The sequence below is a fragment of the Calypte anna genome, chromosome 2, assembly GCF_003957555.1.
Source record: "Calypte anna isolate BGI_N300 chromosome 2, bCalAnn1_v1.p, whole genome shotgun sequence".
NCBI classification, from domain to species: Eukaryota; Metazoa; Chordata; class Aves; order Apodiformes; family Trochilidae; genus Calypte; species Calypte anna.
The window spans coordinates 7,570,363-7,586,092 of NC_044245.1; the positions used below are offsets into that span (position 1 = coordinate 7,570,363).

The 15,730-nt window shown below is 37.2% G+C and overlaps 1 protein-coding gene across 14 annotated transcripts in view; it reads right to left on the reverse strand.

The window, feature by feature from the left end:
* Positions 1-15,730, reverse strand: part of KMT2C (lysine methyltransferase 2C) — a 198,959-nt gene that overhangs the window by 100,940 nt on the left and 82,289 nt on the right. The gene's annotated exons all lie outside the window — the stretch shown is intronic.

The following is a 15,730-nucleotide window of genomic DNA, read 5'->3' on the forward strand; positions in this document are numbered from 1 at the left end:
GACTGGGAGAAGAAACCATGGACTGAGATAGAAGCTGAGGAAGGACAAAAATGATACTTCAAAGGGCAATAAAATAAAACTGGGAACTGGAATTGGACAGAGAGCTGAGGGAACTAATGCACTAAGAGAGAGGAAATGGTGAATGGACAAATCTCAAAAAGAACCTGGGGAAAGGCAACAGAAAGGTTAAGAGGAAGGGTTGCATGAAAAACAAGGATGATTGGAATTGGCTAAAAAAATCAATTTGAGCAAAAATTCAGAAGTCTGAGGCAACTGAAATTGCATGAAGACTACAAGGAGGAAAAGTATCTTGGCTTGTAACTCCTAGTGCTGTATTGCCATCACTCAGCCAGCTAAAAAAGCAGAGGTCAGTATGTAGCCATTAGGGTTTTAAAACTTTAGTTTGGGAGGTCTGCCTCTTCCTTTTTTTACCTTCATGCAAGGAAATTAATCAGTCAGACAGTTACAAAGCAACTCACATACACAGAAACACAGATAAAAGGGTGAACAGATACAAATACAAAACTACAACAATGTATATACCTTAAAACACAAGAAGGAATGCAGACCAAACATGCATTTAGTGCACAAAACAGACATCTGTGTTATAGAAACCTGTTCCTCCTAGGACTGTGCTTAATGTCTAGAGGGAAAGAAAATGTGTATTGAAAAAATGGTGGGTTGCTGGGAGGAGAAAAAAAACCTCTTAGCTGTGGTAACTGAGCTTGTAGTCTGAGACCTTACAAAACAGTTCTAGTTTCACTTCGTTCATACAGCTCCTTTATGATACCTGGTAGGGCACTAAGTAAGATTTTCTTTCTTTTTTTTTTTTTTTTTTTTAAGTTCTTAACCTTACTTTTAAAAGCTTGGGATTTTTTTTTCCCACAAAAAATACTGTCTTGATTTCTACATGGATGTGCACTCACAACTTCCACAGAATGAAGAATGAACTGCAGTACCAGTGCCACTTTGTAAGTCTTTCTGGGATTTTTTAACTCTTTCAATTTGCCATCTAAATCAACATAAATTCAGCTCTTTTGAGGAAGCAGACAGTGCTCAAGATGCTCAAAAAGTCCACATAATTGTGCCATTTGGAAAAATGTATAAAGCTATTCACATGTGTATTATACTACAAACATCACAGAAAAACTAATGGAAAAATCAGGAATTCTTTCCTGTCAGCAGTATTTGAATATTCTACATATCTTCACATTCAACAGCAATGAAAAAGTGCAACACTGAAGATGCTGTCACTCTGACAGCAATGTCCATTTTATGGACTGCACTAGGCACAAACTTTCCTGCATGTGGTCATGCAATTACAGACTGCAAGAGCAGGCATAGACATGAAGAATATTAATTGTGTGCAAAGGATATTAATTGTGTCCAGACCACTTGTCTTGTAGCATGTCCTAACTGCATGTGCTTGATTTTATGGTCTTAATAATGCAGTCTTTTAAGAAAAATTTTGTAGATACATTAACTCAGTTTAACAGAAGTTAAATGTCAGCACAAGTCACTAAAAATACTCAACAATATGCCTAATTTACAAGGTAATAGTAGGGACGGGGTGACAGGGAACACTGGATTATGTACAGACATAAAAAAATACAAGAATTTCCTGCCTTTAATACCTTCCTCATTAGTGAGCACCTCCTTAGTATTCCTTCCCCACTGACTGCAATCAGTACCTTATTGTTCATAATTCCTATTTCCTTGGCTGTTCCTAAATTGCACTCTCTAAATGGCAAAGAGTCATCATAAACAAAATCCTAAATTTCAGTTCACTAATTTTTGTAAATTGAGCTCAAATAAAGCAATTAGATGCCATACTTTGAAACTACCAGCTTGAAACGTTAACGTAATTTATTTTCTAATAAAAGCTTCACATGTTTTAGCAGTATGGGCTTTTAGTTTTTTCACTTTGACTAAATTGGTTGCTTACACATACTTCCTTCATTTCTCCTCCCAAAGCATGAAAATGTAGTATCCTCAAACATTACATTCCCATTTTTTTTTAATTCACTAGCTACTGAAATAAATAAGCCCCTTGTCTTTCCATCCTATTTCATCACTGACATTCCTTGGGCAAGCACTGTGACAGTGTGACATCTTGACCTAGAATTTAAAATCCTGAAATTACTGGTCAAACATTTAGCAGGTAATTCAGCTGTTGTGCTGGAGTTCAGGGAGAGGGGACAAGCAGGGCTGGTTTGTTTCATTGTGCAGCATGCTGCCTCAGTAGCTTGTGAAGAAAAAAAGCTGCCAAATTTTGTAATGAATTCCACAGAACATTAAGTCTGATGCTTAGCAGAAGCCATAACTGTTAAGTAAATGATATCCTTTTGATGAATACCCTTATTTGAAAACAACATTGATTCTTCTAACCCTTTAGCAGTGTCCCAAAACAGATGTGCACAACTGCAAATTCTGTTTGCTTTCAGGTTTACGAAGTGTGATGACATTTTTACAATCATGCATGAGCCTTTTTACCCAGGAGTAAAATAAAACACAATAATTCTTCACCATCTGTTTGTTAATTTTACATTCATTTAACTTTGCATTTTAAACTAATAATCATTTTCTTATAATATAGTTTGTTCCATTGGTAGAAATTACAGTTGTTCAATTAAAAAAAGAATGGTTTATAACAGTATACAGTTTCCCCTCTAAATACTTCCATTGCTCTTAATTATAGAGATATTAGTGCCATCAAATGGAAAAAACAGCCAGGAAACAGTGTTATGCTTTATATGTCACAGATTCCCTTAGTAAATGTACATATTTACTTCTGTTCCAGCATCAATTCCCACCTGGTCTCTTTTACATTAAAATTCCTTTTCTCCACTACATGATTCTGTGTGGGTTTTAATGCCACCATGCATAACAGGCTTCTTCTGAAGAAATAAGGCAGAACTGATTAGGTGAAGCCTCTGTTTTATATGTAGCACACAGTCAAATGAAGCACAGTCCTATTTCTTCATGATGCTTTTCCTTAATCTTTAATGACAGGCCAAGGAGGTTTCTGTATTTTTATTCTTATCTAGTTACAGATGAACCAGGACTAGGATAATGTCTTAAAAGCTTTTTCACACAATGTTTACACTAAAATGGTGACATCTCATTCCTCTATCAAAAGTAAAACTGCCTTGAAATAACATGAATAATACATCAGAACTACTGAAGGTGAAATAATTTGGGTCAACAAAAGACATAGGCCTGGAAAAAGAGCAGGAGCCAGCTCGAGATTCTGAGAGTCATATTTCGGATTCCATGTTATGTTCTGGACAGAACACTTTCCTGCTCATCCACAGGTCTACAGCCAGGTTACACCTCCTGAACACAGACTGTCCACATGCTAACACAGAGGACAGATACTTCATTGTTGTCCCTAGGTTTAATAATCATAGTAATCTACAAATAAACTCTTGAAGAGACACAGGCTGCTCAGCCAGCTCACGTGAGCAGTCCAGTAGTATTAGAGACTGTTCAGATGGTTAAAAAAATCAAGATTCAATCTCTGTGTTCCAAAATACATGTTATGTGGTGACATGGAAAGCTTAGGACAAGATGATCATCCTAATTCTGTAGTAGTGTTAAGGTATCAATGCTGTCACAGTACTAGGAAGAGCACTTTACTAAAAACTCCCAGAAGACAAGAGTCTGCTTACTCCAAAATGGATTTAAGGAACACAGTGAAGGCTGAAAAACACTGAACTGGTGTATAAGAAGTGTTACAGTGCACTCACCTAGAGAAATCAGCTTCCAAAAGAACCAAACCCAACAGGTTTATGTAAAATTAGGAGTGGGAGTACAACCATACTTGAATGGGAGGCTGAGCTTCCAGTCCTACCAGCATCTTGAGGATTCTGACCTTTTCGTTTCTCAGGCGAGTGAGCATTGCTGCCAGGTCCGACCTTTCCTGGGGGATTTATCCATCACAATATTTCACATCTGACACAAAGCAAACATTCTGGAGGTGCCCAAGGCAAATTCTGATGTGATGGATGCATAACAGTAACATTCTTCCCAGCAATCCACCATCTATTTCAAGTTACTCTCATTAAAAAACCCTCACCTGGTATGACATTTGGAAAACCCAAAGCTCTCACCTGTTCAATGTACCAAATCCATTTACCTTTTGGAAAACAAAAACTTTCCTCACCAAGTTCAAAGAATGATGATAGCAACTCAACTGTCTTCTTGTATTACTTCTCTAAAAGTCTCTGTTCTCTTTTAAAGGTTTGTGATTTGTCAACAAATGCAAATAACACCTAGTATTGCCACAACAACATGCAGTAATTGAGAGGAAAAAAACAAAAGTATTTGCTTGGGTATTTGATGGCAGTTTATTTAGATCCAGATTCACTATTTTACTGTGCAGAACCTGCCACTCTTCCCATTTTATTAAAAGGCAACCTCATACAAAAGCAGAGTGGGGAGAAATTTTTTAAACAGAAGGAACTACTATATTATCAATTAAAAATTGGCTAGATATGGAAACAAATGCAGTGTTATTTAAAAAGCTGTCTGTATTTCACATTGAATACATGTATTGTCATTATATCTGAAGTGAGACTGTGTCACAGAACTGTATGTAGGGTTGTGTAGGACATTGTACCTATCAAGTTGTTTTACCATATTACACGCTCCAGAAAGAAAATATTTATTTATTAATTTGGTAACAGTTACTTCCCCCTCCCTCCCAATGTACAAAAAAAAGAAAATGACATCTTTGAAGGAATACATTACTATCACTAAAGAGGAAACACACTGGTAAAAAAGCTTATGGGAAGTGCTGATTTGAGAATATGTCACTTTATCAGTTCTTCAATTAATTTATAGGATCATACAATTTTCAAGGTTGGAATGGACCTTAAAGATCACCCAGTTCCAACCCCCTTGCCATGGGCAGGGACACCTCCCCCCAGATCAGGTTGCTCAGAGCCCTGTCCAGCCTGGCCTTAAAAACTTCCAGGGATGGATGGGGCTTCCAGCACCTCTCTGGGCAACCTGTGCCAGTGTCTCACCACCTCATGGTGAAGATCTTCTTCCTAACTTCCAATCTAAATCTCCCCTCCCATTCCCTTTAGTCCTATCACTACTGACACCCTAAAAAGTCCCTCCCCAGCTTTCTTGTAGCTCCCTTCAGATACTGGAAGGTTACAGTAAGGTCTCCTTGGAGCCTTCTCCTCTCCAGACTGAATCACCCCAACTCTCTCAGTCTGTCCTCATAGGAGAGGTGCTCCAGCCCTCTGAGCATCCTCGTGGCCCTTCTCTGGACATGCTCCAGCACATCCATGTCCCTCCTGCAAAAGAGGCTCCAGATCTGGATGCAGTGCTCCAGGCACAAAAGCAGAGTAGAGGGGGAATATTATTAAATAGGATTCTTATTATTCGTAGTAATCATGACTGTGATTCATGGACACCTGCAAGTTCATTACTGGCACCACACCCATCCTTCTCTGCTTAGTTTTTATTCCCGGGTCAAATCTACATAACAGAAAGGACAACTGTATAAATTAAAACAAGCAATATTAATTTGTTGACAGAGACAACTATCAATAGTAGCCTGGATCATTATTAAAAAACAGCTTTAATGCAAGTAGTATCTGTATTTATCACTTAGTTACATGCACTATCACATGAAGGGCAGTTGGTCTGCATTTGTAGATGTCTCTCTCATGTGATTTGTTCCATGTTATTAAAAAACCCACTCAAGGACACCTGCATTAATAGCACTGCTTCACATTGAGGCCTGCAATATTTATGCTCATCTGCAACTCCGGGACAGAACTTGCACTAATGGAAGTCAGTAACAAAATCTTTAGGGAGTTCAAAACTATTTTTTGCTAAAAGTTTGATTTTGCAAGCTGCTGAGTACACCAATCTCAGAAGTAGTTTTAAGGCTACTGCTTAAAAGCAAACTGATGCCAACAGACTAATATGAGTACTCCTGAGTTTTAAATTAAAACATTTACATGATTTATTTGAGGATGGGTGAAAACCCAAATAAGAACCCGTAACAGAATTTATATTTAGCAGGAAAAATATTACTGGAATAACCAAAACCACTTTGTAACTCTAATTTAATTAAAGAGTTTGAACTTTAAAGTTCCAGTTGGGAAGAAGAAGAAGAAGGAAAAAAAAAAGGCATGTGATCCATTCACATGAAAAATTTAAGACATGCTTAAATAAAATGCTATTTAATTAAATAAATTACTATTTAAAAGGGAAAAGTTATGAAATCAAGATTGAAGACAACTGTCTAACACTAACCAAAAAATGCTGCAGCTCAGCAAATTTACCTACAACTTGTGCCATAATGGTATTTTTTTCCTTTTATTCATGTGTTATCTTTTAAAGAACAAGCTTCTGATGGCAAGGAACATGGCTTTTTATTTCTACAGTGCTCTAAGCATAATAAGGACCAGTGCTTGGCTAAGTCTAGCCAATATTAACTCCAAAAGAGTGGTTCATCCTTTTTCATAAATATAACCATAACACAAAGGCAAAACTGGACCCTTAAGCACTAATATTAAAAAAAAACACAACAGATTGATCAACATCCAAAAGGTTGACTGTAAAATATTTAAATAAGAAGCAGCCATGAATGAAGTGGGAGTAAGGTAGGGAAATGTGGGTTGCTTTCAAATACCTATCAAAAGGAAGGAGTTAGGTGGTACAGCCACACTACAGTACTTAGAAGCTTCTATGTTGCCTTGCTTGTTGAGGTGTGGTCTCCTGCCTTTTTAAAAGTATACTGAGAGAGCTCCAGTCTTCTTCTCTTCCTGAAAGTATTACTAGGGTAATAATTTAAATAAATTCCTAGATATTTTCATAGCTTTGTAAAAGAAAATTTTATTTCAGTGTTCCACATCCAAAATTTGGAGGGGTTGTATTGTAGTTTTCTTTCTTTTGTAGACATTGATGGACTATGCTACTGCTGCTGAGCACTGGAAGACAAGAGAAAAGGAGAGACCAAGTACCCATATTTTCATGTTCTACAACAAAGCACCAAAATGGGTCAGTCCCAACAGCAAACTGAAGCACTGAGGAAGAAGATACAATCTTTATTTTAGCAGTGTGATTTTCCTTTAGTGGCCCTTTCTTTGCTCTTCAGAGAGATGATTTTCCCTGTTTTCCTGTTTCTAATGCATCAGACCCCAGAATAACTTGATATAAATTATAAAACCTTGAAATGAAATGCCCAGCAACAAAGTGCCACCTCAACGTGAACTAGTATGTCACTGCCTTAATGCTTAGACTAACATTTAAGACAGACACCCGGGGGCAAGGAAGGAAGGGAAGGGAAAAAAGAAAAAAAAGAAAAAAAAAAAAAAAAAAAGAAAAAAAAAAAAAGAAAAAAAAAAAGGAAAAAAAAAAAAAAAAAGAAAAGAAAAGAAAAGAAAAGAAAAAGAACATAGAGAGTTTCTTTGGGCGTATTATGAAAAAAAGTGTTTTCTACTCAAGTCATGCAAAAAGGAAGAAAAGGTCTTTGTGAAACACACTTGAGCAGTTTGGAACACACACTGAACAATTTCACTTCAGAGCTTTCAGTAAATTATTTCGGTGAATGTTACTGAATAAAGGAAACCTGCACTGGAAATTCCTTCAGGAACATAGGCCCTTTCATGTTTCTCAGCTAGGCTTTTTTGGCTTTCATTTCTGGGCTATTGCTGTTTCTCTCTCAATCTCTCTCTGTGCCCCTAGTCCATTTTATCTGCTTCCTACACCTCACAGCCTGCCCTTAGCATCTGCAATGCCCATTGTCTATTCAGCATCAAAACCCTCTCAGAAACGTCTTTGCAGCAACAATCTCTCTCTCTGAATTCTAGGACCCACCTATTAGACATCCAGAGTTCAAGGAAGGTGCATTTCTCCAAGCATTCATCTTGAAAACACCCACAGAATGAAAACTCTGAGGCTGACTTTGCTTTGACTTCAGTGCCAAGGGAGCACTGGCAGGGGAACAGCTCCTGGCACCCCAGTGGGGAACCAGCAGCACCCCTGCACTGGCAGAGAAAAAGCAATATAGGAGAGGCTGAAAAAATCATATCTTTTCCTTTAGATGAAGCCATATGAAACGCCCTAAGGAAAGATGCCTTGTGCTGCCTAAGTAATTCAAGCCTTTTCCCTCCTCATTTGCTACTGAGGTCCAGAAATGCAGTTGTTATGGGAAAGCCCATTTCTGTAGCTGTGTCTGCCAGAATGACGTTTGGGCTTCTGCTCAGGTCTGCGAAACCACAGGGGAACTGGGCAATGAAGTCAGAGAAATTTTATTTTCCCACTGCAAAAATACTATGCTTTATGAAAAGTCTTCTCTTACTCTGACTAAATTTTATAACTCGAAGCTAAAATGTATATATTAAAATGCATGCACTAGTCATTGTCCCTTTACAACATCTGGCAGGGATTAAGCTCCAGCACTTATTTCTTATGGATCAAAGGAACAAGATACAGTTTCACTCTAATCTTTGAGCTGTAATGTGCACTCACAAAACTATTTGCTATGCAGACAAAAATCACATTATTTATTTTTTTCATACACTTGGAAACAAAAAGGTAGGGATAAGAACACAACTGTTATTTCACAGGAGGCTCAAGGCAAAGCAAATCAAAAGAAAAATCTAAAATAAATTAGTTTAAAGATATACATCTGCTTCATCTGAGAAGCAAAATACTCCTCCAGCCTGCAGTTCACAAACTAATGCCTTCCTCTTCCAGCAGAATCAACATGTTGAAAGCAATATGAAAATTAACTAGAGCTAAGCTGGTCATTATCATGTGCTTCTTTTCCTAGGACAAAACCATGATGATAACAGGTTATGAAGCAAGGAGCTATAATGAAGACTGACAAGTCATGTTAAAGCATTTACACTTGTTACAAATCAAACTCCCAAAACAAGCACTAAGAAAAAGCTCTAAATTAAAAGCTTTGCTAACATTTGGTACATTACTCTACTGTCCATTAGCACACAAACCAAACAGTGTGGTTTATGTCTCTAAAGAAAGGGACATTTTCTAGGTTTTGAGTTGCTAATTTTCAAGAAGTGCTAAAATGAGGCTATGTCATATGGCCTTGAAGTCTATATTTCTTCACCTTCATAACAGATTTTTCCTCTCACAAAAATTGCAAAGATTTAACACACTGGAGCAATGTACTAGCTCTATTGAAATGCTAACAAGAAATATGTTAAATAATGGGAAAATAAGTGGGAAATTATCTATTTCTTCAAAATAAAATTTTGGGTAGGCAATTCATTCAACAAATCCCAATTAACTGATCACAATCAACCCTTACAAACAATCTCTCCTTCTATAACATATGCACACTTACTTAAGTATCAAAGTATTCATGAGCAAGCAATAATACATCACAAACACTAGGAAAAGAAGTAAAGTTTTCCTCCTCAGTGACTGGAAAACTCTGCAAGAACCATAATTTAGCTATTTATTCTCTGTCTTTCACTGCAGAAGAAAAAGTAGAATGCATAAAATTCCATGGGATAATTTGGGGAAAAAAAATTACAAAAATTTGGTAAAAGTGACTGACTATAGGGTTAAAACTAAGACTATGGGGTAGTAGGTTTTGCCTACTAGGCAAAAGTTATGGGATTTTGTATGTTGAATTACCCTTTACTTGCTTTTGCTCCTAGAGTCAGATTACAGGTGACAAGAAAACATAAAAGGCTGAATTTTTCAACAATCCTAGTAATGTTAAATGTCAGCCTTATTCCTTCTTATCTGCTTGTTCTCATTCTTGCCTATGCCTGGTTCCTCTTTTTTGCTGTATACCTTCCAAAGCAGCTGCTACAAGACAATGAGCTCAAATGAACAGTATGTCACGTAGAGCTCATTTTGGTTCAAACAGAAGAATACTTTAAGAATTGTTCACATGAAAATATCAATGAGGATTAAGTTGTAAATCTTACTAAGCAGACAAATCTCTGCTCTCAAACTGCTGGACCTGCAAAAAACCTGAACACATGGTCCTATGGCAGCTCTTGAACCTAAAGAGATTTACCAAGGCTGTACTGACATCATTTGTGGTGTACATAGGTGTTCCAGAAGAATTGCATGTTGTAAACTAAAACCAACTGTGATAATTTAAAGATACCATGGTTGCTTTGAAAGGACTTAGTTATAAAACAGCTGACACAGAGATTCTGATGCCATCAACAAGCTGTAAGAACAGTTTGATTCATTTTCTTGAAGACATAAATGATCTGGCTTTAGGTGTCTAACATCCAAACTGCCCTGGAAAAGTGTAATTCATGGGAGATAATTTACAGTGTTAAAATATTATTAAAGCTGCATCCTCAGTCACATCTTCCCTTGAAGTACCAAGTCTGTCAGCAGCAGCAAGGAAATGGCCACAAATCTCCACAAGAAGTTCAAAAAAGAAGGAATCTCATGGAAAACTGAAATACCTCATGAGGCCATGGATGAACTGTTACAGTATTTCTAAAACATGATAGAAACTGAATGAACCTACCAAACTGACCAAAACTGTATGGAAGCGTCTTCTGGAGGAGACATATGTGGCTATTCCTCTGGTTTTCTCTAGCACTTGCTGTGCCAGAGCTCTCTAAGAGACAGAAGCAACCCCAAAAAGAAGGAGAAATGTTATTTTGGAGGAATATTTCCTGCAGTACTTCCTTTCTCAGTTGCAAGACAACGGGAACTACAGTAAAAAAACAAGAGAAACCAAAACCCCAACACTCAGTAAGATACAATCAGAAGCCAGTCCAATAGAGCAGCCAGGTATTCATTCCCATCTGCAGTGAAGGGAGATGAAGAGAAGCCAAGTGCCTTGGGCATGGAAGAGGACCATAAAAAACTTGGGAGTTGGAAGAGGACCTTCTGAATAGGAGAGCTGCTCATTCAGTATCAAATTACAAAGCTTCTCACTTAGAAATGGGCAAATACAGAAGACTCTGCCCAGAAATGGCATAAATTATGACAGATGACTGTTTTTATTTTTTCCCTGGCTTTAAGAATTAGTAGCTCTTCCAGTAATGAAAAAGGAAGAAGGGAGCTCTTAGAGCATCATGGAACTGCAAACCCTGCACTCTGTCTTGAAAAATATACATTGCTGTGTGTTCTGTGCTAACTTGAGGCTTATATGAAGCCAGCACAGTCCAGATCTTCAGGAATCTGTCAGCTGAGCCATTTTTCACACTCAGATTTGGCTCAACAAAAACTAAAACTAGCTGAAAAACTGCTATGGCTAAAGGGGCATAACCTCCACAGTGTATGAAGTTAGCAGAATATTGAATATTAAGGTGTTGATGCTTATCTTTATAGGCAAGGAACTACAAGAGGAAGTATCAATTCATCCAAATAGGTTCCCACCTAAAAACATTCACACATAGACAAGTCTCAACAAGACTGAAAGTGCCCAACTTTCTTCTCAATTTATTTCTTTATGGTCTAGCTCTGTAAAACATCATGCTAGAATTGTGTCTTGAGCAGAGACTTAAAAACCGTGGATGCAAATAGCTTTTAAGAAACCATTTGAGTGAGATATTTTATATGCAAGTCTTGTAACACTGCCCCAACTTGGAAGCATCTACAAACAGCACAATATCCTGCCTCTGGTGACAGAATTCAAGGGAATTAAAAAAAAAATGTTCAGGATTCTGTTACCATGTGAAAAGAGCTCACAGGGGAGAGGAGTGTCAAAACAGTTGATGGTTTTGAGACTAGAACAAGGCAAGATACTACTGATTAGCTTGCCCCTATGCAAAGCAACAACTCCTACAGTCCTCAGCACTGGTAAAATGCCAAATGCAGCCTGAAGAAACGGAGCAGGAGAGCTGCAAACAGCTGCCTTGTCCAGAGAGAAGATACTGCCCTGGCTAACAAAAAAAAACATAAAAATGGATGGGTAAGAGAAGAAGACAGCAATGTTTCAGGTGTCTCACTGCAAGAGTCTTGGTCCTGAAGAAACATTACTGGAAAAATGAAAGTGGGGAAGTAGATAAATATGCACAAAACTACACAGAACTTTAAAGCAAACAGAAATTCACATTTTATAAAACAAAACAGCATAATGCAGTGTTTTGTAATTACTGTTTTAGACACTTGATTAATACCATGTTTTCCCTTTTCAGCCTTTAAGTAGATAGGAACCTCCTCTTGGTTCCCACCACTAATGTTTTCTTTTACTTCAGTGCCCTTGATAAACTCTCCCAGACTTGTAAACTGCTTTCTACATCTTATCACTTATGGGAAAGTTACTACTGCATTCCTTCCTTGTGAAGTTTGTTCAGAAGCAGTTGAAACACATTGACCACTGAGTTTTCCTTAAATTCAATTATTGAATTGAGCTACTTAGGTACTGAGGAGAAAAAGTAGCCCATTTTATTTGGGACATTGGAGCACACAGAAGAGCTATGGTTAGACAATATATTATTTCCTCATCTGACTGTAAAGAAACACCCACCTACTCAGGATATGTAAATTGAACAAGTTAATTATAAAGCAGTATTTAAAAATACCTGAAAATATATCAGAAACCACTCTTGCTAAAACCTGAGCAGATGCAAGTCCTAAAGGCCTCCTTTTAAAATGGTAATGCCAGCAAGTTCACCCTTCCAAATACCAAAAAGCAGCATAGTTAAAGCATAAGGCTGGAGCCAGGAACACAAGAAAAAGCAAAAAATTCTGTTTGTCCATCTTTACCTTTTTTTTTCAGCAAAAACTCTGATTTCTGCTTAATCATTTTTCTTTGCTTATTTTTTTTACTAAGTCTCCATTTACATGTTACCATAAATACCTGTAGAAACACCCTTCTGATAAAAGTCCATCTTCATAAACCAAACAATACAACAGCTTCTTTACTATAGAAATCTGTATGTAGTGAATAGAGCACTTATAAATTTTAAGAAACCTCAGTGAAATTTTGGATCAAGCAAATTGCAGGAAGTTTTCCCTGTTTATATTCTAAAGAGTCCTTTTCTTTCAAAACCTGAAACAAAATTACTCCAAAATCCCATTAAAAACTACTTAAGTGGTGGGGAAAGGAACTGCCATGTCTGGATATTCAGGCTCTTTAACTTGCATGCTGAACAAGTTCCAGAGACAAGCACGTGAATTCCTAAGAGTCATCCTGAGAAAAGCTCTGACAGCATCACCTGGATCATGAGTTCTACCTTATGACTTTTAAAACTTTGAGAGTGCTTCTGATCAAATCCATGACTCTCATTTGCTGAGGCAAGCAAAAAAGCAAGAAAACAATGAGATTAAATGAGTCACCCGTATGACCCATGAGGGCCAGGGCACATCTACTACCATAAACTTAATTGTATATTCCATCTTTTATTTGTCAGTTGTTATAAAGCAACTTGATGCACACGATTTCAAACACCTAACAAATACAGATATATGTATGTGCACTCACTAACATCAAAGAGAGGCAAAACCAAGACTCTGAAAGAAAATCAAAGCACCCACCTATGTCTAGACACAAATACCTGTAACAAATGGGTCAGCTGTCCCACTAAATAAATTGCCAGGCCTTGGAAAGGAGTGAATCAAAAGAAATAACAGGAGAAGAAAGACACACTAAGCAGAGTATTTTGTGAAACATGCACAGATGCTGAGATCTCTATAGCACTTTATTTTAAACCTTCAGCAAGCACGGGCCAAGAAGACAGCCAAAATGAATTAACATAGATACTTTGGAATAGGTCAGTGAAATCCACCCACACAAGCTTTATTAATGCAATCACAAGTTCAGTGAAGCCAAATGGACATCTCAACTGGTAAACAGAGTAATAAGAAACACTGTCACATCCAGTTAGAACAGATTTGCAAACAATAGGCTGCCTAAATAATGAGAAACATGAATATAGCTTACAAATTAAAGAGACCCCCAAGGTAAGAACAGCTCTCCACAAATTACAAGAACTATACTACCAAGAAAAAGTTTTGTTACATGTCAAAAATCAATCTGTACATATACAAAAGGAAAAGAAAACTTACTTTCCCAGCTAAGAAAAGATGTCAGTGCTGCAGACCACATTATAAACCCATGCCAGAGGGACTTCCAAGAAGACAGAAATCCCCAACCAAGCAAACAATAACAAAAACCAAAAAATCCCAAAGTAACTTTGGTGGCAAGCAGAGGAAACAGCATACAGCTTGGTTTTATTTAAAATATTTTTCTGTATGCCCTGAGCACATACTTGCATCAACACTGCCAACAGTGTTCAGAACATTTAAATGGAAACTCTACTTTGAAAATGCAGGAACATTACATGAGAAAGAAGCCCAGAATTTTAGCAAAAGAAAAGCCCAGGCAGCTGTAAACACAAAACCATACATTAAATTAGCTGCTATCCCTTTAATTCAAAACTTTACAAAATCTCTCAAAGAAAATTTCTTCCCTTAAGATAAATTTTCCACTAGCATATTGGATAACCAGCACCTTACACTTTTTTGTGCCTTCTTTACCTTAGTGACAAGTTTAAAAGAAGTGAAAAGTTATTACCAAGCATTAAAGGTTGGACACAAGCAAACCCAGGATTACTTGGCTCCCAATCATTTATGAACAAACTCTCTGAGCAACCCCCACATTGCTGCTCCATGGTCAGGAACAGAGAACTGAAGTTGTGTATGCTCCTTATTTCTTGAAAAAAACCCAACAAACCAACACAAAAGCAAAAGCTTTCCTGGTATGAACGTGGGATAAAGATGATCCATTTTGCCTATCTGCTCCTCTAGAATGAGACAATCATAGCTGTGCTCTTACCCTGCTCTCCCTGGGGATGTCACAAGGAAGATTAAAAAGGAATAACCAAACCAATGTCATTCTTTGCTGACTGACTGCTGTATTACAGCAAAGAAAGTTTCTCAGAGGTTTCAGGAACAACTGAATAGAAAATATGCAGAATGGCACCCAAATCAAACTCCTCTCATCTCTCTGCATTGCACTGCAATGTGCAACAGGGGTATCTAAAAATGATTTTCATAATTTGAACAGATTAATAGAGAAGCTACAGAGCAGCAAGTGAAAAGACAGGGCTGAAATGGAAATCATCACACCAGAGAGATGTGTTCTTCAAGAATTTCTATTTAAATATTTGCATTTTAAACATTTAAACAGCATTTAAAATGTAGTAACAAAATCGAAGGTGAAGCAATCGCCCTGAGGCACAGGGGAGGAGCTAGGTAGCGTATCAAAAGAAACGGAACTGAAACAATGGAAACAGGATGCAATTCACTAGAGCAAAACAAGAACACTGTAGCAAGGTTTTCTGTTAGAAACAAAAATACAGCGACAAAAATTACTGAATATCCGAATGAGCCAATCACAAAATTACTACAAGCCACTATCATCGGCCAAAAAAAACCATGAAAACTTCTCAGCATGGAGATTTAAAAAAAAAAAAAAATGTTTTGGATGTTCTTTCAATTCTTTTTATAATTTTTTTTATACATGCATGAACACATACAAAGCTTAAATATCCTGAAGCTCATTTAGAACTTAATATTGTCAGGTTCATTTGTTCTGAATAGTCCTTTATTTTGAAAGCAGATACACAAAATCAATTAAATTATTCAAAGGAAAGCATTTATTCATTGTGAGTATACGTAAAAGTAGAAGGTGCAAGGAAAGCTGTAGTATATGGCTTGTAGTGAAAGATTGATTTAAAGTCTCTTTTTAGTCCACACAATGGAAAACATTTACCAGGATCTTCTGCAAAATTTTTAAATTTTA